Source organism: Doryrhamphus excisus, linkage group LG3, assembly GCF_037039965.1.
Source record: "Doryrhamphus excisus strain RoL-2023G ecotype Guam linkage group LG3, RoL_Dexc_Guam_v1.1, whole genome shotgun sequence".
Lineage (NCBI taxonomy): Eukaryota > Metazoa > Chordata > Actinopteri > Syngnathiformes > Syngnathidae > Doryrhamphus > Doryrhamphus excisus.
The window spans coordinates 4,715,001-4,737,500 of record NC_136359.1 but is presented as its reverse complement, the minus strand read 5'-3'; the positions used below and the strand labels follow the sequence as shown (position 1 = coordinate 4,737,500).

The following is a 22,500-nucleotide window of genomic DNA, read 5'->3' as shown; positions in this document are numbered from 1 at the left end:
ACAAGTGTTGCACGGTGGTGTAGTGGTTAGCGTGCAGACCTCACAGCTAGGAGACCAGGGTTCAATCCCACCCTCGGCCATCTCTGTGTGGAGTTTGCATGTTCTCCCCATGCATTCGTGGGTTTTCTCCGGGTACTCCGCTTTCCTCCCACATTCCAAAAACATCTGGTGCTTTTACAATCAGTAACTGTTGCATTTGTTCACTTCCTGCTTTCCATAATACAGTTTAAGGTTTTTTTGTTTTTTTTTTTAATAATGCACCTCGTACCAAAGTACAAGGTTGTAAATGTAGTTTCCATTTTCATACAGCATGTTGGCCACACAGTCAGGGGACCTGGGTTTGAGTCCCTCTGTGGACTTTGCGTGTTCTTCCTGTGTTTATTTATTTTTTACAACAATAAAAAATAACTCCTTTTTTCATTTTTTTCTGTTTTTTCCCTTTTTTCTTTTTTTTCCATTTTTCCCTTTTTTTCCTGTTTGAATTTTCATACAGCAAGTTGGCCACACAGTCAGGGGACCTGGGTTTGAGTCCCTCTGCGTTTTTTTTTTTGTATTTATTTTTCAAAAATTATTATTATTTTTCCTCCCACATTCCAAAAAACATGCTAGGTTAATTGTCGACTTCAAATTGTCCATAGGTATGAATGTGAGTGTGAATGGTTGTTTGTCTATATGTGCCCTGTGATTGGCTGGCCACCAGTCCAGGGTGTACCCCGCCTCTCGCCCCAAGACAGCTGGGATAGACTCCAGCACCAGAAAAAGCGGTAGAAAATGAATGAATGAACATTATGCTTTTATTTTTAACATGCCCTGGTTTGGCTGCACGGCGGTCTAGTGGTTTGCGCGCAGACCTCACAGCTAGGAGACCAGGGTTCAATTCCAAAATTGGCCATCTCTGTGTGGAGTTTGCATGTTCTCCCCGTGTATGCGTGGGTTTTCTCCGGGTACTCCGGTTTTCCTCCCACATTCCAAAAACATGCTAGGTTAATTAGCGACTCCAAATTGTCCATAGGTATGAATGTGAGTGTGAATGGTTGTTTGTCTATATGTGCCCTGTGGTTGGCTGGCCACCAGTCCAGGGTGTACCGCGCCTCTCGCCCGAAGACAGCTGGGATAGGCTCCAGCACCCCCCGCGACCCTCGTGAGGAAAAAGCGGTAGAAAATGAATGAATGAATGAAGAGGCAGATTAGCTTCGAGTAACTGCTACCCCAACACAAGCGCTCACCCTCAAGAGGGTCAGGGTCAAGCTGGGTCCGATAACAGCGAGAAAAAAAAAACACCTCACGTGTATCGATCGATGCTCTGACAGCTCCATCCATCGCTCACCTCCTGTTGTCTGAAGCTCCTGGGAGACGCACACGTTCACACACACACACTGAGCTGAGCTCCTTGAGAAACAATGTAAATCTCTTCAGACCAGGATAGAAATCCTTTAAAAGCTGACGGAAAGCTCGGAGAATCAGCGGGGAGAGTTCAGCAGTTCAATGGGAACGACTTTATAGACGCAGACGCAGGAACAAGGCAAAATAGCGCCTGTTTGATTTGGTTTTGTGTTGATGTTTTATGTGTTTATGAGACACTCTCTCGAGCTGGTGGGAGCTTCAAACCAAGATGATGGTGGTTTAGATACAGAACGTAACCGTAAAAAGTGTCCTAAAAGTCGCATTGAACTGAAGAGCTTTGGTAAATTCCTGCAGGTTTTAAGCGATATGAAGTGTGTTGGTTTGTGTTGCATTATGGGTAATTTAACCATCTCTGAAGGCACACACATACCATGCTTGGTTAGTTAGGTTGACCGTATTTCGACACTCGGCTCAGCGATGACGCACTCAATCAGGAGATTGTTATGTTATTCAATGTGTTTCATGATGCCAATAAATAAATTAATTAATAAAAAATTATATATATTTATATTCTAAATATTGTATACATATAAATATCATAGTAAACAAAAATCATAGTACATACATATTACATATTACATATTATTCCAAATAATATATTTTTTTATTTAAATTTTTTATTTTATATTTATATATAAAGATTATAGATTTTATATATATATATATATATATATATATATATATATATATATATATATATATATATATATATATATATATATATATATATATATATTAATGTAATAACAATATATTATTTTATATAGAATATATAATATATATATTTATATAGAATATATATTATTATATATATTATTTTATATATATTAATATATATATATATATACATATATAAAAATATATATTTAAAAATATTAAAATATATATGATATAATATATATATATATATATATATATATATATATAGTAATGTAATAACAATATATTATTTTATATAGAATATATATTATTTTATATATATTAATATATATATATATATATATATATATATATATATATATATATATATATATATATATAATTTTATATATATTATTTTATTCATTCATTCATTCATTTTCTACCGCTTTTTCCTCACAAGGGTCGCGGGGGTGCTGGAGCCTATCCCAGCTGTCCTCGGGCGAGAGGCGGGTTACACCCTGGACTGGTCGCCAGCCAATCACATGGCACATATAGACAAACAACCATTCACACTCACATTCATACCTATGGACAATTTGGAGTCGCTAATTAACCTAGCATGTTTTTGGAATGTGGGAGGAAACCGGAGTACCCGGAGAAAACCCACACATGCACGGGGAGAACATGCAAACTCCACACAGAGATGGCCGAGGGTGGAATTGAACCCTGGTCTCCTAGCTGTGAGGTCTGCCCGCTAACCACTAGCCCGCAGTGCCGCCTATATTATTTTATATATATTAAAAAATATATATATATACATATATTATATAGAAATATATATATTTAAAAATATATATATGATGTGATTGGCTGGCCACCAGTCCAGGGTGTATACCCCGCCTCTCGGCCAAAGACAGCTGGGATAGGCTCCAGCACCTTCCGTGACCGTTGTGAGGATGCGGTAGAAAATGAATGAATGAATGGTTGTTTTTGTATTACTACTAATATTATGTGTGTATTAAGTGTTTCATAAATACTCCATACTTAAATATAACATTTTATAACATTCATGAAGCGGTAGAAAATGAATGAATGAATGCAAAACTATGCAACACACCTGTATTCAAATTTGACCTAGCTTCCGAAGGAATTTTCTTTCCTGTTTGGTCCGCGACCTGGTGTTTGGGGATCAGTGTGCTAGGCAACGTTTTGATTTTGCATCTTATGCAACACATTTTGGAAAATTGTAACTTCCTTTTATGTTCCATGTAAAAAAACCAATGTCCTTAAATCTTTTGTTGTTTATTGATGAGGATTAAGGGACAAAGTCATTTTACCAAAACAGCATATTCTCTTCCATCTTCACTTCCAGTGAGTTTCAGTGGCACATGTGTCCCAAAACTTTAGCCCACAGAGTGTCATTCATTAGAAGCCAGCAGAGGGATGCGTCAGTCTGACAGGGTGACACATTTAAACTTGCAATCCAAAGAGCAGCAGTGACCCCAAAGGTCTGCTTGGAGCCCACTAGACTGCGCATAGCAGGTGGGCTCGTGTGTGTGTGAGTGACTGGCCCAGCTGCAGGGAAATAAACACATCAGCGTGTGGTGACAGGCCTTTCCACGTGTCTAACCTTAACACACACACACAAACGTAAAGTTAGACAGTAACTGGATACACGTCTGGAGCCGGGTCAAGTTGCTGTCACATTCTTAACCACTCCATCCGCACCCTAAATTAGCTCCCTTGAATAATGGCTTTTGATCAACCTCCACTCGACCTTATCTGTTGGACTGTAATCCTTCACTTCAGGAGGATAACATTATGGACTCCTTTCTTCTTCTTTTTTTCCTCATTAACTTCCGATATATCACTCTAATGTTGACCAGGGTTGACATATGGAGACATCCTTCACACATGGCACTTTATCTACCTCCCAAACCTCCACATCATTCCACGGGATTTGTCAGGGTTTAAGTGTCCTTGAGCAACACAGCAGACCATGCAGTACATCCAGCTGCCAGCACCAAGGCTAGCCAGTGTGGTGGGAGTCTGGGAGCCGTAAAGCACCGATCACACAAGCAGGTTATGTGCAAAATAGCACTGAAATCCAGTCGCCGGCCGACAACTATTCATTTAACGTTTATTATTGTGGTTGGAGTTTGCAGTGGTGTAGAACCACACTCTCACAGTATGACACGACTCGCCTTCCAGTTCCGAATCCCACAAAGTAGCTAAATGTGGGGTGCTGGAGCCTATCCCAGCTGTCTTCGGGTGAGAGGCGGGGTATACACCCTGGACTGGTGGCCAGCCAATCACAGGGCACATATAGACAAACAACCATTCACACTCACGTTCATACCTATGGACAATTTTGGAGTCGCCAATTAACCTAGCATGTTTTTTTGGAATGTGGGAGGAAACGGGGAAAACATGCATTTTTAGAGCGTTAGAGGGTCAATAATTTTATTATTATTTATTATTATATTATGCTGCTGGACTGTCGACTGTAGAGGGGAGTCTTATGTCTTACATCATTTCTTATTATTCCGAATAATGTTAACTAATGTTAATCTAAATATTGTTAATGTTAAGCCATTTTTATTTTTATTTTTATTTTTATTTTTATTTTTATTTTTATTTTTATTTTTATTTTTATTTTTATTTTTATTTTTATTTTTATTTTTATTTTTATTTTTATTTTTATTTTTATTTTTATTTTTATTTTTATTTTTATTTTTATAAATGTACTTGGGTACTCACACTGCCCTACAGCCTTCTTTATCGTACCACAAACGCTGTATTACCGCAAACTTTCTCGACTTACAGTATTTGTCTTATTTTGAATCATTCGGTTTATTTATGGTATGCAAAGCGGTAGTGATCATTAATAACTGGTGGGAGGAGAGATGCTGTTCATGATGTGACTCATCTACTTTGAGTCTCTATGACAACCAGGGAACTGTCCACCCATTTAGAATCATAATGGCATTGCCCATCTGTTCATTACTCTCCATGAACCAGGAAATGGCCTGCTAACAAGCGAACAGATGAGAAAACAAACAGAACACAGTCAGTTGTGGGCACACTCACTCACTCAAACGTTGGATATGCTTCCCTGTCTGAGTACGACACCATTGTTAATACATGGCCAAACATATAATTAATGTGATTGCTCCTCCCACCGGTTATTGATGACACCCGCCATCTTACAAAGTAGAAATAAATAGAAAGACTGGAAATAATCCATAAATTCATGCTGCCCGCGCTTATGCACAAACACGTGGTACCAACAGTACGTATGTGTCATGAAATGAATGTAATCACTCCTCCCGCCAGTTATGAATGACACCCGACACTTTGTACAAATCAACTAATTGGAAAGTTGCAGGATGGTGGCACACTGGCCCTATGCAAGGACACATGGTACCAACAGTATGTGTCATGTAATGAATGCAGTCACTCCTCCCGCCAGTTATGAATTACACCCGACACTTTGTAGAACAGAACTAATTGGAAAGTTGCAAGATGGTAGCACACTGGTCCTATGCAAGGACACATGGTACCAACAGTATGTGTCATGTAATGAATACAGTCACTCCTCCCGCCAGTTATGAATTACACCTGACACTTTGTAGAACAGAACTAATTGGAAAGTTGCAGGATGGTGGCACACTGACCCTATGCAAGGACACATGGTACCAACAGTATGCGTCATATAATGAATGCAGTCACTCCTCCCGCCAGTTATTAATGACACCCGACACTTTGTATAAAATAACTAATTGGAAAGTTGCAGGATGGTGGCACACTGGCCCTATGCAAGGACACATGGTACCAACAGTATGCGTCATGTAATGAATGCAGTCACTCCTCCCGCCAGTTATGAATTACACCCGACACTTTGTAGAACAGAACTAATTGGAAAGTTGCAGGATGGTGGCACACTGGCCCTATGCAAGGACACATGGTACCAACAGTATGCGTCATATAATGAATGCAGTCACTCCTCCCGCCAGTTATGAATTACACCTTACACTTTGTAGAACAGAACTAATTGGAAAGTTGCAAGATGGTAGCACACTGGTCCTATGCAAGGACACATGGTACCGATAGTATGTGTCACGTAATGAATACAATCACTCCTCCCACCAGTTATTAATGACACCCGACACTTTGTAGAACCGAACTAATTGGAAAGTTGCAGGATGGTGGCACACTGGCCCTATGCAAGGACCCATGGTACCAACAGTATGTGTCGTATAATGAATGCAGTCACTCCTCCCACCAGTTATTAATTACATCCGACACTTTGTATAAAATAACTAATTGGAAAGTTGCAGGATGGTGGCACACTGGCCCTATGCAAGGACACATGGTACCAACAGTATGCGTCATGTAATGAATGCAGTCACTCCTCCCGCCAGTTATGAATTACACCCGACACTTTGTAGAACAGAACTAATTGGAAAGTTGCAGGATGGTGGCACACTGGTCCTATGCAAGGACACATGGTACCGATAGTATGTGTCACGTAATGAATACAATCACTCCTCCCACCAGTTATTAATGACACCCGACACTTTGTAGAACAGAACTAATTGGAAAGTTGCAGGATGGTGGCACACTGGCCCTATGCAAGGACCCATGGTACCAACAGTATGTGTCGTATAATGAATGCAGTCACTCCTCCCACCAGTTATTAATTACATCCGACACTTTGTATAAGATAACTAATTGGAAAGTTGCAGGATGGTGGCACACTGGTCCTATGCAAGGACACATGGTACCAACAGTATGCGTCGTATAATGAATGCAGTCACTCCTCCCGCCAGTTATGAATTACACCTTACACTTTGTAGAACAGAACTAATTGGAAAGTTGCAGGATGGTGGCACACTGGTCCTATGCAAGGACACATGGTACTGATAGTATATGTCACGTAATGAATACAATCACTCCTCCCACCAGTTATTAATGACACCCGACACTTTGTAGAACAGAACTAATTGGAAAGTTGCAGGATGGTGGCACACTGGCCCTATGCAAGGACACATAGTACCAACAGTATGTGTCGTATAATGAATGCAGTCACTCCTCCCACCAGTTATTAATTACATCCGACACTTTGTATAAAATAACTAATTGGAAAGTTGCAGGATGGTGGCACACTGGTCCTATGCAAGGACACATGGTACCAACAGTATGCGTCGTATAATGAATGCAGTCACTCCTCCCGCCAGTTATTAATGAGAGTTCCGGTCTTACATAATTGAATTAAACCAAAGCAGCTAAAAATAATCCACAAAGTTAATAAGCTTTTAGTATCTTTGCTTACAACAGGGAACATGCAGTGCTACATTTATTTTATAGATAATGCAATAATTGATAATAACCCCCACTTTTCACAATAGAAGTAAACAGACAGTGACTCTTCAGTCATATAATTAATGCAATGACCCCTCCCCCCAGTTATTAATAATTAATAATGAAGTAAAGTGCCTAGTCAAGGCATCACCCAATACGGAATTAGACTGAGCACACATTTAATTACACAAGCATCCCTGCAGTGAGCAAGTATCATGATGGCGCTTACATGCTTTAGTGACATTGTCAATTAAAATCCCGTGTATTCAAGTCGTTGGGCTTTTAAGTGACATCTATTCTTCCATCTGTGCCGCATTACAAGAATGAAAAATTCATGCATCCTCTGTAGAGTTCATCTTGATATGGTTGTGCACCTGTGTGTTTATGCGGAGGATTTTCAGCATAAAAAAAAAACAATTTACGTGATGCTTTCCCCCCCTTCAATAGATCCTTACCTTAATCCTCTTTGAGTGAGCATAGTAAGCCCCCGCAGCTCATCTCCCATCACATTTTACCTCCGTCCTCAAACCTCTGTCAGAAATCATCAGCATAATCCACAGATTATAGTCAGCAATCTCTTATTTATTCCCATTGCTTGGCCCATTTATAGACACGTTGTTAGGATTATTAAAATGGTTTATCGATGCAGAGCAATTTACAAATGGGACCTCGGAGGGAAGAGCGGCTTTTCGGTATTGTTTGCGAGGGAATGTTTTGGCGTTTGGACCCGGGCCATGTAGAGAGCGGATTAGGATCATTATCTAATGGTGTGTTTGTATGCAGGCAGGAATAAATGGACAAGCACACACACTCACACAGACACACACACACCTGCTCACTTATGAGGCGCACCTTCCAATGCCTTTATACAGTAAATATAATAATATAATACAATTATATTTTTAATATTTGAATTCATACAAATAAATACGGTATTTGTAAAAGTATATATGAATAAAGTAAGTTTTGCATATTCAATTATTTATTTTAAATATCTATCTCTAATATTTATTTGCATGCAATAAAGCTAAATAAATACAGTAAGGTATACCATGTTGCATTATTGATATAAAATTAAGATTAAGATATGCCTTTATTCGTCCCTCAGTGGGGAAATTTGTAAAAATCAGTTCCCTGACCGGGAATCGAACCCGGGCCGCGGCGGTGAGAGCGCCGAATCCTAGCCACTAGACCACCAGGGACTGGAAAATGTCAGTTTTAATTATTGCTTCATGAATGTAATGTAATTATGTATATTTTAGGGGTGCTATCAAATATTTTAGTAAGTTACTGTAATTTTTTTCAAGAAAAAAAAACAATTGAAAATAAGACATATCTAAATAATAGACAACCAATTGGTTTAATTCTGTAAGTAATCAACATTAAAGTGTATTTTCTTGGGTCTGATGGTGCTTTTTACGGCTGAATTTATCCATCTAAAACTGGAACTAAGACTTACTTACTAAGACTTCATTTTATAATTTTATTTTTTTTGTTATTTTATAAATCTCCAACTTATCCAGGCTGACTAGAAATAAGACAAATATTCTTTCTAAGTGCAAATAAAAAGAACTTATTCATAGCGCTGTGTTTTCTGCAGATGAAATCAAACGTGTACAAAGTCACGTTACCATGGGAATAAAATGCCACGTTACGACGTGTTTAACTTGATGTTTGGCCATATTTTCTGGGGGTTTTTTTGGGTACAAAATTGCAGCTTTTTTCTTTGTTTTCCTTCATTCCTCTCACCGCCTTGTTGCATGCATTCTCTCTCACGCCTCATCAATCTTCCCGCATCATCCGTTTCCTTCTTTGTCCTCTGCGTGGGTTGACATAAGCGCGTTGGTGATGTAGGCAAGAAAAAAAATCCTCAATTATTATTATTTTTTTTTTAAATCCAGGTACTCCAAATATTTGAGAAATGGTTGCACCCATCATATATTTGTTAAACTTATTTTGTCCACCTCTAGAGCTGCAAACTTCATTTTCAGTACATGAGATGCATGGATAAATACTCCTAGTTATGAATATAATGCAATGCACTGCATATTCCAACCACAAAATATTGTCCATTGAAACCTGTATCCAGTAGTACAGTAGTACAGTAGTAATTTTAATGTCTTACTTGTATGTGCTGTGTAATGTAGTAAGTTTAGAATTCACTATTTTCTTCCCAGGTCCCATAAAAAGCACCAGAAAAAGCACATGTTTATCTTGGTGCTGTTTGCTATTTCAGCTCTCACACTAACTGGAAACACAGGCGTTCATGGAGGACGCCCGTACGTTGTCGGGCCCCTTTCAGGAACTAGCAATTAGAGTTCCAAAGACAAGCTTTTCATTATGCATTGTTTTGTTTTGTGACGTAAGTCACTAATCTTTTGATTGTGCTTGTCTATGGTTTGAGGTTTGAAACCAGACTTGAGAATGACTACGGAATAGAAATGTCGGCGATGACGGTAACGTTTAAAGTTGCACAACGTTGAGTTGCTTTCATGTGTTTTCTTGGCTACTGTTCCCTCTATACCAGAGGGGTCCACACTTTTCCCAGTGAGGACCACATCGTGAAAAAGGAAAGGATGCAAGGACTATTTGGATATTTGGGAAATATGCTAAGAAGTTACACAAATGCAACATTAGTAGTATGTCTTCGCTCCTTTTCCCCCATTTTTACTGGCTTTTTTCCAAATATTTACATTTTCTTATTAGTAAATTTACTTGTCATAATAGTATGACTTTATTCCCATAATATTTTGATTTTATTCCAATCATGTTGTAACTTTTTCCCCCAAACAAATCTGTGGTTGCTACTAAAATGACATTATAATGTTTCATTCCAATACTATTGAAACGTTTTCCTGAACCTAATTTTTCCATTTTGTTTAGTTTTTGGGCTTAAAAAAATATACATATATATATATATTTAAATTCTATACCAGCAAAATTACAAACTTTCCTCATAATGTTTTGAGTTTATTCCAATATTAGAACTTTTTCCTGAACCTAATTTTCCAAAATCATTTTTTTTTGGCTTGAAAAATATAGATATATACATAAAATAACAAAAAAAAAAATCTTTTTTTATATTTAAATTCTATACTCATAAAATGATATATGCTTTTCTCATAATGTTTTTGAGTTTATTCCAATATTATTATAACTTTTTCCTGAACCTAATTTTCCAAAAATTTCAACTCATTTTGTTTAGTTTTTTGGCTTAATAAAATAAAATAATAATAATAATAATAATATAATAATAAGATTTAAATTATTCGCTCGTAAAATGACATAAACCTTCTTCATAATTTTTTTGAGTTTATTCCAATATTATTATAACTTTTTCCTAAACCTAATTTTCCAAAAATTTCAACTCATTTTGTTTAGTTTTTTGGCTTAAAAAAATAAATTAATTAAATAATAATAATAATAATAATAATAATAATAATAATAATAATAATAATATTTAAATTATTCACTTGTAAAATGACATAAACCTTCCTCATAATGTTTTTGAGTTTATTCCAATATTATTATAACTTTTTCCTGAACCTAATTTTCCAAAAATTGTAACTCATTTTGTTTAGTTTTTTGGCTTTAAAAAAATTACCTAAAATATGAATATAATAATATATTAAATATAAAAATATATATATTTTTTTTTTTTAAATGATTGAAATTCTATACTAGTAAAATGACAAATTTACGTCATAATATGTTGACACTTCATTCTTCCTCAATTAGTTTGTTTCTCTTGTTTTTTTTTATTTTTTTAATTTTCCAACTCTTTCAACTTTCTTCATGTTGCGTTCCGTTTGGTAATCAATCAAATAAATCATCAATAAAAATGAGCCATTTTGGTTCATTAGCAGCCCCAAGGCCCATTTTGGACACACTAATGTGGTACGTCTTGGATCATGACATCCTTTATCTCCAGCGTTTATACGTAGATTCAGGGTGTTTTTTAAGTCCAACGATGACTTCACTTGCGTAGGACTTCAGATTAGCTCTTATTTTTCTTCTTTCGACCTCTTGTGATGTCCACCTCGGCGTTACGTCGACCTCCGTCCGCCCGTCCCCCGCCTTCCTCCCACTCCTCCATGCTTGTATTCAGTCTTTGTCACTCCCTGTCTCCGTCTTCCTCTGGCCTCGCCGTCTTTTTGACACGGTTCCGAGACAAATGTGCGGATTGATGGTGACATGACAGTGTCGGCGGTGCAGCCTTGTCAGGCAAGCAGCTACCCGCGCTGCCCTGGGCGGTCCTGACAGTGTTGTTGTGGATGAATGAACACCGTGTTGTGACACATGCTGCGACACCAGCACCCCCATCCAAAAAAAAAAAAACACAAAACACTTCTCGTCGAGTTTGAAAGTTGTTGTTGTCGCTTTTACATCGAAGAACTAGGTTTTGGAGATGAGTCTAGCCTACTGAACATTTGAGGGCCTTCACCCTTATGCATATGTTATGAATGATTGACATGATGACATATAGTGACTCCCTGTCTCACTAGGTTGTATATTCCAACCACTGCAATTAGGGATACACATTTATTGACTTTATTGACCCTTTTGCAGGGGTCTCAAACTCAATTTACCTGGGGGCCACTGGAACTAGGGTCTGGGTGAGACTGGGCCACATCAGGTTTTCAAAAAAAACAAAAAAAAACGCATTTATTAAAAACAGAAAAATGAATAAACTTTTCTTTGGTTCCGATTTTCTACAAGAAAAGCTCTGATAAAACATTCCACTGTTCTCAAATATCTTACTTTTTATTTTTCTGCACAAAATAAGATGAAAAATAAATAAACAAATCAAGAATAAAGAAAATAAATCAATCAGTAATAAATAAATATTATAATAATAATAATAATAAAACAGCAAATAATAAAAACTTAAGAAACCACATATAGTTGGTGGGTAGACAAATTATTTTTTTCAGATTAAAATGAACAAAGCATTATTAGAGCCCTGTAGACATGACAAAACACGACTATAGTCACATTTATACTCTTTTTATTTACAACATATTGCGCAACTGCAGGGTCTTGAGACACATGCTAACTCGCAAACTAGAGAGCTAGCGACCTAAACGGTAGCCTTCAAGTTATTTCCTTTAAACTTAAATAGCCAAAAACTTACCACTTCCACACGGATTGGGAGGATAACTATTAACAGTTATTTAACCTTTAACATGAACATTAATCAAACGTAATAATTTTTTCTGGGTACATGATACCATACAGCATCCATATCAAACTTGCACGGGCCGCACTAACATTAAACTTTCATATCAAGGCGGGGGCCTCAAACTAGTGTCACATTTGAGACCCCTGTTGTAGAGTAACAGAAAACGTTTTAGATCTTCCAGAATCAGCACCTATTCCAGCACTACTTATTTCCTGCAAAACTATTTAGTCTACCCTTCTAAGCACCGGCTCACTATTTTACATTTATGTTATGTATATATTGAAACGAGGGCTGGACAATTGGGCGCGTGGTTAGTACGCAGGTCTCACAGCTAGGAGACCCGAGTTCGATTCTGTGTGGCGTTTGCATGTTCTCCCCGTGCATGTGTGGGTTTTCTCCGGGTACTCCGGTTTCCTCCCACATTCCAAAAACATGCTAGGTTAATTGGCGACTCCAAATTGTCCATAGGTATGAATGCGAGTGTGAATGGTTGTTTGTCTATATGTGCCCTGTGATTGGCTGGTCACCAGTCCAGGGTGTACCCCGCCTCTCACCCCAAGACAGCTCGGATAGAAAATGAATGAATATATTGAAAGGAGATAAATAATTTCCATATACCTTTTCAGTGGGTATCTTTCCTGATGAGGGGATTGAACTGACGGCCATTTAGTAGCAGGCTACCATTCTGCCTCGTGATCTGATAAAATAGCAGGAAATGTACTTAATATACATGTTTTTAAATGATAAGTGCACCGAGAACCACTCATGATTTTATATTTTATGACGTCCGGAACATTTGGAACGGTGCGTTATCATTCCAATTCATTTAAATCTCGACGACTGAATACTATCACATGATGCTTGCTAGGATACACATATCTCCCTTCTTCCTAATTTTATGAGCCGCCAGCGCCGATGCTGACACATTCACTCCATTCAAGTCTACTTGTTTGCCGCCGTGAAAAATTCAGTATGATTACTTTTTTTTTTTTTTTTTTTTTTGCTGAGCTGCGTTCGCTATATCACACTGCTTACACTCTGGCTTTGTACTGAAATATTAGCTTATCAAACACTGCCAAGTCGCTCCTGGCTTTCCAGATGTCTCCATGCTTTGAAAAGCTTCCTCTTTTAAAGGTAGAAGACTGCAGGCCACTGCAGTGTGACCTGACAGATCACGCTCGGCTTTGTAGTATAAATTCTGCCTTATTGCTAAAAAGGAAGTGAAAAAATAGTATGTTCCTGCGCGTACCTTATGTTGTCTCTCTGGGGCTCACATAGTTGTTATATAATGTACAACGATATCATGTATGGGATATGTTTTGTTTAGTGGCCAAGTGTAATATCCTTTGTCTTTTAATTTTATTTTCCAAATATTTCAGCTTCTTTCTTCTCGTAAATTTCTCTCATAAAATCATGACAATTGTCAGAATATTTTGACTTTATTCCAAGAATATTATAACTTTTTCTCTGACTTAATTTTCCCAAAATGACAGATTTATTTAGATTTCTTTGTTTCTCATAATAGCGTGACTTTAAAAATATTTTATTATTTTTTCTTTAATATGTCAACTCTATGCCACTTAAACGTCTCATGATATTCCAAATGTATTTTTGTAAAATTTTGACTTTTTTCTCGCTGGAATACAACATTTTTGCTGTTAATATTTTGACTTTATACTGGTAAAATGAAATGAATTTTTATGTTTTTTTTCATTTCATTTCAACTTTCTTTTTGTAAATAGTCTTTATTCGCATAACATTATTCTTTATTCTCATAACATTCTAACTTTTTCCACAACCTAATTTTCAAAAAATGACAACTTTATTTGTTTCTTCATAGCATTACAGTATAATGTATATATATATACATTATGCCGCCACTGAGCACTTTATTACTTTAAATAGTAAAGTTAGCAACGGCGCTAATGCGAACAGAGCATGGAATGTGTCCTGGCTGGTCCACTCATACAGTACATTGCTAAAGTAAAGCTAATGAGGGGTCACCATGACAACTGTGATGCTTTCCTCTAATAAGAAGCCAGTGTCTGATCAACATTTCGAAGCTATTTGGGCTACAATTATTACTGATAATTGCTTTAATCTGATATTTTATGCACATTAAATTAATCCTCAGGCAAAAAAAAAAATACAAAATTGGGAGTCCTGCATCATTTGCCTCAAGCAGGTGTATTATTATTAATGATATTAATACGATCATGATTATTGGATGGTTTTAATGACACATTTAGAAGCTGGAGAGTCAATTAAAAGGATTTGCATGCCCCCAACCAGCTCAGAGCCTCCTCATGCTTAATGATTGTGGAGTGTCATCAGCAACACTCCTACGCACCCTAAATAAGCTGACACACACACACGGCCAGCTTCCTCATTCATAACGCAAATAGTGATGTTTATGGCAGGCTGCTATTTGTAAGGATAGAGGAGAAGGAAGGGTGAAAAAGGAGAGAGGAGGGCACACCAGAAGAGGAAGTTGTTCATCTAAAAAAGGAGGTCACACACACACACACACTCAGAGATTTAACACAGGTGCAGATGTTTCACAGTGATCTATTGGACTCATCCTCTCGTGTCAACATTCAAGAGTAAAGAGAAAGTGTGAGGGATGGGGAGAAAGATGGATGGCGAACAATGGGAAGGTCGTCAGGAGAGAGGGAGGGAAAAAGGTATTTCCACAGCAACCACCAGCGATAGGGAGTTAGGGGGGAGGTGATTATGGAGGAGGCAACATAGCAGTGCAAGGCTATGGGGTAGATATCTTTGGGTGATCCATTATAAAAGACTGTAGACAATGTCAACACATTGGAGGAAGGAGAGCGTGCGAGAAGAGGAGGTAATTCAATGTGCAGGATAAATGAATGGTAAGGCAGCGAGGAGGCAGTATTTCCATACAATGTCAACAATTAAGAGGAAGAAGGATGGAGGGGCTGCAGGATAGAACTAGCGAGTGGGCAGGGAAATGTTTGTGGGTTGATCCATTACAGCAGAACCTCCAGATATGCTTTTGGTAGATGTCCACGTTGTTCTAATTGCAAAACGCACTGATTGTGATTGATAATTTAGTGGAACCTTGGTTAGCGTCATTAATTAAACTCTAACCAAAACAGACACTAATCAAATACATTTTTCCCATAAGAAATAATAATAATAATAAACCTCCAGATATGCTTTTGGTAGATGTCCACGTTGTTCTAATTGCAAAACGCACTGATTGTGATTGATAATTCAGTGCAACCTTGGTTAGCATAATTAATTCAAACTCTAACCAAAACTGGCACGATTCAAATACATTTTTCCCATAAGAAATAATAATAATAATAATAATAAACCTCCAGATATGGTTGTAGTGGACTTCCATGTTGTTCTATTTGCAAAACACACTGATTATGATTGATAATTCAGTGGAACCTTGGTTAGCGTCATTAATTCAACTCTAACCAAAACGGACACTAATCAAATACATTTTTCCCATAAGAAATAATAATAATAATAAACCTCCAGATATGCTTGTGGTGGACTTCTACGTTGTTCTCTTTACAAAACACACTGATTGTAATTGATAATTCAGTGGAACCTTGGTTAGCGTCATTAATTTAACTCTAACCAAAACGGACACTAATCAAATACATTTTTCCCATAAGAAATAATAATAATAATAAACCTCCAGATATGCTTGTGGTGGACTTCAACGTTGTTCTCTTTACAAAACACACTGATTGTAATTGATAATTCAGTGGAACCTTGGTTAGCGTCATTAATTCAAACTCTAACCAAAACGGACACTAATCAAATACATTTTTCCCATAAGAAATAATAATAATAATAAACCTCCAGATATGCTTGTGGTGGACTTCCACGTTGTTCTCTTTACAAAACACACTGATTGTAATTGATAATTCAGTGGAACCTTGGTTAGCGTCATTAATTCAAACTCTAACCAAAACGGACACTCATCAATTACATTTTTCCCATATGAAATAATAACAATAATAAACCTCCAGATATGCTTGTGGTGGACTTCCACGTTGTTCTCTTTACAAAACACACTGATTGTAATTGATAATTCAGTGGAACCTTGGTTAGCGTCATTAATTCAAACTCTAACCAAAACAGACACTAATCAATTACATTTTTCCCATAAGTAATAATAACAATAATAATAATAATAAACCTCCAGATATGCTTGTGGTGGATTTCCACGTTGTTCTTTTTGCAAAACATACTGATTGTAAAATATAATTCAGTGGTACCTTGGTTAGCGTCATTAAATCAAACTCTAACCAAAACGGACACTCATCAATTACATTTTTCCCATATGAAATAATAATAATAATAAACCTTCAGATATGCTTGTGGTGGACTTCCACGTTGTTCTCTTTACAAAACACACTGATTGTAATTGATAATTCAGTGGAACCTTGGTTAGCGTCATTAATTCAAACTCTAACCAAAACAGACACTAATCAAATACATTTTTCTCATAAGAAATAATAATAATAATAATAAACCTTCAGATATGCTTGTGGTGGACTTCCACGTTGTTCTAATTGCAAAACTCACTGATTGTGATTAATAATTTAGTGGAACCTTGGTTAGCATCATTAATTCAAACTCTAACCAAAATGGACACTAATCAAATATATTTTTCCCATAAGAAATAATGTGAATCCAACTAAGCCATTCCAGACAGCTGAAAATGTTTTTGTTGTTTTACAATTATAGTTTGATATTTGGACGTGAAAATATGATTGTTGGCATGAGGAAAACATATGAAAATATATATATTTCCAATACAGATTGTGTATTAATAACACAACAAGACGCTAACCAGAGAATGCATACAAAACTAGGACAAATTGTGGCCTAAACATGCTAAGCGGGACGGACCTTAACCAAGGTTCCGCTGCATTGTGGCGGGGTAACTATTGATGACATCATCGTTCCTTTCTCCTTTTCTGTCACTTTCTTCCTTCACTTCCTTACCTCTTTCCTCTCCTATTTTCTTTCCTCATTTCTTCTCCTCTTTCATTCCTCTCCTCTCTTTGTTCTCCATCCCTTTCTCTTTTCTTCCTTCCTTTCTGATTCCCTCCCTTCTTTTCTTTTCATCTCTGACGTCCTCCCCTCACATCATTCACGTGTCCTCATCTTGTCCTCTGTTTTCCGTTTTCCCAACTCATTTCCTCCCTTCTCTCGCGTCCTCTCTCTGCTCCTTTCCTCACTCATCTCATTATCTCCCCTCCATCTCTCCATTCCGCTAACCTCTCATTCCATCTTTTATTTTCCTCTGCTCTCATTTCTTTACTTCTCTACTACTCCTTTTTCCATTTCCTCCCTCCTTTTCTTCTCCCTTATATCCTCTTCTTGCTCCACTCCACATCTCTTTCTTGTCCTCTTTCCTTTTCTTCCCCGTATTTTTTTCTTTGCTTTTTCATTTCCTCTCCTTCGCCTTCACTCTCTCTTTCGCTCGCTCTTCTTTCTCCTCCTGCACTCACCACTCTCCCTACATCTTTTCCTCCTCTCTCCCTCCCAAAGAGCTCCTCTTCGTGTTAGCATTCAGCCACAAAGCGCCTTGTCACCTCACACAAAACAAATGCACTATTTTAACTTATAGCAAAGACAAAACCACAATAAGTCACAAGGCGATGTTGTAGTGTCAAATAAATGTATCCGGTGTGTGTGTGTGTGTGTGTGTGTGTGTGTGTGTGTACCATGCATCATTCATTGGAGCGGTGCACGAGCAGGTTATAAATAGGCCTCCAAAGGCGCGTCCCCAGTCCAAGCGGGTGGCGTCCTCATGTGTCCTAATTCTGTCTGTGTGGGACACCTTGGAGAATGCTGTTGCTCACACTTTGGGAATTGTTTCATTGTTAAATGTACAATGTACTCTATACCCCCCCCCCCCCCCCCCCAACCACCCCACATTCCTACATGGATGACCAGTGGCAGTTCTGGCTTGAATGACGCCCTGGGGGGGATCAACGCTGTGGCGCCGTAGTTCGTGTATAGCGACCAAGTGACGTTAGCTTATTTGATAATAATAATATTGAAAAAATAATAATAATAATAATATAATAATAATACATTTTATTTGTATAGCGCTTTTCATAATACTCAAAGACACTTTACAGAAGAATGAAGTTGAATAAAGCAAGTAAACAGAATAGAAGACACACCAAAATACAACATTCATTGGTTAATACACAGTTAAAACATGAGTAAAAGCGGGGCGGGGCGCATAGAATTCCATGATCATAGAATTCCATAATGTGGTGTACATAAAGTGATGCTATAGCGCCATTAATTTTATTTTTGGCCCAATTCTTTCTACATTTTTCTTTTCCATGTTTGGGTGAGTGGTTAGCGTGCAGGTCTCACAGCTAGGAGACCCGAGTTCGATTCTGTGTGGCGTATGCATGTTTTATTTTTATTTTTATTTTTATTTTTATTTTTATTTTTATTTTTATTTTTATTTTTATTTTTATTTTTATTTTTATTTTTATTTTTATTTTTATTTTTATTTATTTTTATTTTTATTTTTATTTTTATTTTTATTTTTATTTTTATTTTTATTTTTATTTTTATTTTTATTTTTATTTTTATTTTTGGCTGCACAGTTGTCTAGTGGTTAGCATGCAGACCTCACAGCTAGTTGTTCTCCCTGTGCATGCGTGGGTTTTCTCCGGGTACTCCGGTTTCCTCCCACATTCCAAAAACATGCTAGCTTAATTGGCGACGCCAAATTGTCCATAGTTATGAATGTGAGTGTGAATGGTTGTTTGTCTATATGTGCCTTGTGATTGGCTGGCCACCCCGCCTCCCGCCTAGAAAACCCACGCATGCATGGGGAGAACATGCAAACTCCACACAGAGATAAGCCAAGGGTGGGATTGAACCGCGGTCGCCTAGCTGTGAGGTCTGCGCGCTAACCACTCATCCACCGTGCAGCCCCTGTTGGAACATTATTGTCTTTATTCTATGACTTTTAGTGTGGCTGTAATACTCTTTTGTCCGACTTGTGGAGTCTCAACAATCGGCATTGAGCATTATCTTTTTAAGGGCATATTTTGTCTTGTATATTGTAAGGCAGCTCATTAACACTTCCGTTTTCTCCATTTGTGCTTCTCATCCTCAGCCACGAGGCCCGAGAAATTAATTAATGTATAAATATTAATGCAATAGACATATCTCTAAAGGCAGGAAAAAGACTTCTATAGAGGGTGAATTGCATTTTTTTTACTGAGGATGCGCCACGAGTCTCGATGGCAACCCATTTATGTCAGCGCACTTAATTGGATCTTTATGCTGGGATGTCGTTAATTAAGCTGTCACAGCTCGCCGGAATCCCACGATGCCATGCACATAACAGACATCCAACTTGCACCGGCTGCTGTTGTGCATGGCATAGCGTTGTCGCTGCAGTGCGTTCCCAGCGTGTCATCCGGGGCAGCGGGACGGTCAGAATCATCTCCAGAGACGTGTACGGAAATATTAGGACATGTGGCCAATTAAAGCGAGTCAAAAGGCACGTGCTCACTAAGAAAATGAACCGTCGATTTAAACAGAAGCGATGTTGTCAAAGTCCCTTTGGAATTTGGAGTCAACAATTAACCTAGCATGTTTTTGGAATGTGGGAGGAAACCGGAGTACCCGGAGAACATGCAAACTCCAAACAGAGATGGCCGAGGGTGGAATTGAACCCTGGTCTCCAAGCTATGCGGTCTGCGTGCTAACCACTCGACCACCGTGCACCCCTATTGGAGAAATTATTTAACATTTTATTATATGTATACTATATTTTGTGACACAAACTAAATATGTAAAAGCATTTGTACAGCTTGAAGCCTGAGTAGATGCCTACTACTCTCTGCAGTTGAGTAAAGCTCTAAACTACAGTGTCAGTTCAATAAAATGTAGTAGATATAAGATAAGACATATTCGGTATAAATAACGTAGACTCACACAGTAAATGTATTCCCTGGGGGGCCTTATTTGTGGGCGGACAGCATCCTTAAATTTTTAAACTGGTTTTTAAATTGGTTGACTTGCTGGTTTTGCTTATGTCGACGAGTCCGGCGCCATAGCTGGAATCGAAACCAACTTTGCCTGCTGCAGGCATAGTGGACTCTCGTACTGCAGTTGAAGTGTCATCATTGAGGCTGACTAATGTTTCCGTGGTGGAGTTATTTAGTTATTTAACTAAATTTGTGCATTATGCTAATCGGTACTGAAGTACTGAATGGATGACTGAATAAAAAGATACCCACTAAGCATGCATCATCATAATTCAGTACCATTTCCATGTACTAAATTAGTCACATTACTGAAATCATTTGCAGTCTTAGTTTTTCACACCTCGGCGTGACGTCCCATCTCCACTGCAAGTACTGAAGTACTAAAAGTTTGGCTTTTTTTTGGTTCACCCGTAACATCACATACACTGTAAAATGTTCAAAGTACTTAAATAAATGAAGTTATGCATACTCAAAGTTCTACTTATGTCGAGTTCATTTAACATGTTCTATTTTTAGTACTTTTAACTAATATGTTTTGATTAGGGCGGCACGGTGGACGAGTGGTTAGCGCACAGACCTCACAGCTAGGAGACCAGGGTTCAATTCCATTTGTGGGTTTTCTCCGGGTACTCCGGTTTTCTCCCACATTCCAAAAACATGCTAGGTTAATTGGCGACTCCAAATTGTCAATGTGAGTGTGAATGGTTGTTTGTCTATATGTGCCCTGTGATTGGCTGGCCACCAGTCCAGGGTGAAGAAGACAGCTGGGATAGGCTCCAGAACCCCCGCAAAATTTTCTTAGAAGTAAATATAAATGTTGATTTCCAGTTGCATTATCTGTCTTTTCTGTTTATTTAACTTGTAATTTTTGATTAATATGATTAATGGTGGTTAGCGCGCAGACCTCACAGCTAAGAGACCGGGGTTCAATTCCACCCTCAGCCATCTCTGTGTGTAGTTTGCATGTTGCATGTGAGTGTGAATGGTTGTTTGTCTATATGTGCCCTGTGATTGGCTGGCCACCAGTCCACGGTGTACCCCGCCTCTCGCCTGAAGACAGCTGGGATAGGCTCCAGCACCCCAAATGTGGGTTTGAACTCAAACCAAAATGTGCAACTGATTGCCTCACTTTTTTCGAGTTCTGCTAACTTATTCGGGTTTACAGTGTACACACAAAGCATCTCAGCCAATGGTGCCAGATTGGCCTGGTACTTTGTTGGCCTGTTTTTTGTTTTGTTTTTTCTCCATATTAATGAGCAACAATTTTGACTGTAGCTAAAGTTAACACCGACATGGGCACATATTAGCGGAAACAGCTGCTGTTGATGTGCACACGGCGAACATTTAGCCAATTTGACACAATCTTCACCCACTTGGTCACAATTAATTGCGGGTTGCATCCACCTGTGGAGACTGACGCGTACGCAGAACACTGGTTCCGCTCCAATAATATTGATATGAATTGGTGAGCGAGGCGTCATGGTTAATATACAGGTTAGTTATGTACAGCAAATGCAACATTGTTGGCATTTTTTTTAAGTTAAAGCTGTACCATGATATGCATTGTTAGCTAGCTCATACTAACTTGTTTTCTCTTGCAAGAATGCACAGAAAAGGGATTATTAATGATGGGCAAATAAAAAAAATTCCAGTTTTCTTTTAAGAATACTACTTATAACTTGTTTTTCAATATTATTGACTAATAATGGGCCATAGAAAACCACAAAACGGTGATAATTAATTAATTAATCAGTGAATCCTGCAATAGAGTGAGTCAAAGCATGATGTAGTAGTGGTGGGCAAAACCGTTCATTTCCGGATCATTCCGGTTCATTCAGTAAAAAGATTCGTTCATTTCGGTCATTTCGGTCCTCATGA

At 37.9% G+C, this 22,500-nt stretch overlaps 1 protein-coding gene and 1 non-coding gene across 4 annotated transcripts in view; one reads left to right on the top strand and one right to left on the bottom strand.

Moving 5' to 3' along the window:
- LOC131127950 (netrin receptor UNC5C) overlaps positions 1 to 22,500 on the top strand; it is a 253,722-nt gene that overhangs the window by 174,451 nt on the left and 56,771 nt on the right. The gene's annotated exons all lie outside the window — the stretch shown is intronic.
- Positions 8,541 to 8,612, bottom strand: trnae-cuc (transfer RNA glutamic acid (anticodon CUC)). The gene has a single exon. It is a non-coding gene; the product is annotated as a tRNA-Glu (tRNA).